This window comes from Camellia sinensis, chromosome 5, assembly GCF_055761805.1.
Source record: "Camellia sinensis isolate YWXY chromosome 5, ASM5576180v1, whole genome shotgun sequence".
Taxonomy (NCBI): Eukaryota; Viridiplantae; Streptophyta; class Magnoliopsida; order Ericales; family Theaceae; genus Camellia; species Camellia sinensis.
Genome location: NC_138965.1, coordinates 146365814 through 146368815, shown reverse-complemented (window position 1 = coordinate 146368815; position 3002 = coordinate 146365814). Strand labels below are relative to the sequence as shown.

Sequence of the window (3002 nt, the reverse complement as noted above, 5' to 3'; positions counted from 1 at the left end):
CAGTAACATCCATGTGGATCCATAAGCTAAACTTTTTATTTTTTTTGAATGGATGCATAAGCTAAACACAAAATGAAAATTGATTTACAAAAATAATTCTTTTTTCAAAAAATTCAATCACAATGTTGAAATTATGTAATGAAACATGTTTTGAAATAAAGATAAAAGGTCATATCATTCTGATTGAAAATTTTATATAAAATTTTTGTTTGTATATAATTACCCACTTGAAATAATAGGAGAAAAAAAACTTACAAAAGCAAAAGAGTAGGGTTAACTTTGAAATAACAAGAGAAGAAGACAAAAAATCAAACTAGAAAAGCACAAGAATAGGGATAGAGCGAGAGTGCTAAATATTGGCTAATACTTACAACGATTTTGAATTTTTTACATTAATATTTATTGATATATTGATTGATATTAGCTAATATATAATAGTATCAATAATATTAATCCATATTCTGATGCTATTATTTAATTTCATGATTAGGTTTTGAGATTAGGGTTTTGAGAAGAAGTGAGTGTACTTAACTTAGATCTAGAGAGAGCAAGTGAAGCCAAGAGGGGGTGTCTTCCCACAAGTGACAAGAAGTTGAAGAGCCAGTGGAACAAAAATATTAAGGTTAAGAACGTTAAGCTTCAAAGTAGTACACAAACACATTGCAGCCTCAATCTCCACCAGCCCTTGCAACACAGGGCAACACTGGTTCGTCACCGGGTCGCCGAGCACAATGTTGACCAACCCACCAAGAAGATCCACACAAGCTCCAAGTTTGAGTGTGTCAATTGGGCATGTCTGAGCCCCCGGTGGCGGTGGGCAAGGCTTGGTGGTGGTTCGTGGGTTAGTCACCGGAAGGAGGTTGATGGGTGGTTTGACAATGGGTGGGAGGGTAATGGGTTTTTTGTGTTTTGGAGAGGGTTTTGAACATTGGTCACAGCCAAGGATTGGTGTGGTTGAGGAGATGAAGAGCAAGGAAATGAGAAGGAGAGTGGTGAACTTAGAGGACACCATTTTTTTTGGTGTCTCTCTCTGGTTTGTGTTGAAGAAGAAGGAAAGAAATGAGGTGGTAAAATTGTTGTAGACGAGTAAGGTGTTATATAGAAAAATAAATCTAGGAATACGAAAACTAAATATAAAATCATATACAGAAAAAATAAAAAGTTCCTATATGTTGGCATTTGTGTCTAGTTCTTTTAATTTCATTTAGATTGATTTGAATTCTGAATTTTTTATTTTGTCTTAAATTAATCTAATTAATTCTAATTATTAGCATTTTTTATGATGAATACACATAAACGACATGCGTCATATTTTTAGGAGTAAAATTCTAAACTTAATCAATTTAGTGATTTAATCTCAACAAATTTAATGAAAAGTTTCTGTCAAAAATCTTAACGATATTATTAATTGGATCAAATTGACGACAAAATTAAAATTAAGAGTTAAAATTGAGTAAATTAAAATTGAAAGGACTAAAATAATGTAAGTATCAAAATGTAAGAACCACTGATATAAGTTGTCCGAAAATAAATAAATAGATAAGATTTTTTAGAATTAAATTTTATAAAAAAAAAAATTGATTGATTTTTTGTGTCTCATTTTATATCTGATTTTTATATTTTTAGCATGATTGTACATAGATTTAGATCTCGTTTGGGAACTTTACTTTTTAGCTTAAAAATCAAAAAGTTATAAAAAAATTAAAAAATTATACAAAAAATGCAAATATTTTCTTTTCTCTCTACTTTTTATACATCTTTTTATAAAAAATTAAAAAATCATTATAAAAATACTAATTTTTTTTTATCTCATATTAGTAAAGGAAACTAAAAAAATATTAAAATAACTTATTTTGAAACTAAGCCTGAGTGAGTGCCTAAAAAATTAAAATAAAACATTCAGGGTGTATTTGCTTTGTGTTTTGAGATAAATTTTCAAAAATAAAAAAATAAAAAAATAAAAAAATTGAAGAGAGAGTTTAGAAATTTTTTTGATTAGTTTTGTTGTATATTTTGAAAATAGTTTTGGAGTTTGGGATGATTTGATATTTTGTTGTAATTGAGTAGATGTGTATGAGAGAAAAAATGATTGATTGATGCGTAATATAGAGAAGTAATTTTGAAATTTTTTTGAAAAAATTTATAACTAAACATGTTTATAGAAATTTTTTTTCCAAAAATATATTTCAAAACACAAACCAAGCACACCCTAAACCCTTGAAGCAGATCACGTGAACTTTGATTGGCCAGGCTCAAAGGCAACTGACAATTTTCCTACCTTTTTTTTTTTTTTTTATCGGCAAAGAAAATCTATATTGATGAAACATACAAAGTATGAAGATTACATCAATAAAGAGGAGCTTGGGTCTAAAAAGCCCCAAGCGCCAGTTGGTGAGAAACCAACAAAGAGAAAAAGAGGGGAAAAGGGGGAAAAACAACAAGCATAAGCAAAAACACCCAGAGATTGAATCACATCAGCAAAAAACAGAGGGCAGCAGACAGAACCCAATTCAAATCATTGCAGTCCAAGAGCATTGCCCTCAGCTTAGAAACTCAGTGCAGCTTGGAAACTCAGCATAACAACAAAAGCCATAAAATCACTGTAGCTGCCAGAAAACAGTATGATCCTTCAGAGTGTTTATAGTTTAGCATACACCCTTTTGCCTCAAATCCAGCTTAACAAACAGACCTCCATTCAGACTACCACTCAGCTGCTGGCTGAAATAAACAGGCCAAATAGACCTACCTAGCACCAACCTGTGCATAGCAACCACATATCAGTTCCAGCATCAACAGACCTTCACTTCACTGCAGCAACACAACAAAATGGACCCAAGCAACATAACAGCACCAGAACTTAGGCTATTTAGCAGCCAAATACTGAGATGAAGAACTTAGACTATGAAGCAGACTATGAACTTAACCAGAAAGAACTACAATTGACCTTCACTTTAGCACCACAAAACTGCACTGAGATGAACAAAGCCACTTCACTGAGATGA

At 31.6% G+C, this 3002-nt stretch overlaps 1 pseudogene; it reads right to left on the bottom strand.

Annotated features, from left to right (window-relative positions):
• Nucleotides 1–538: 538 nt before the first annotated feature.
• On the bottom strand, nucleotides 539–1012 carry LOC114313194 (putative lipid-binding protein At4g00165 pseudogene; annotated as a pseudogene).
• Nucleotides 1013–3002: the final 1990 nt, after the last annotated feature.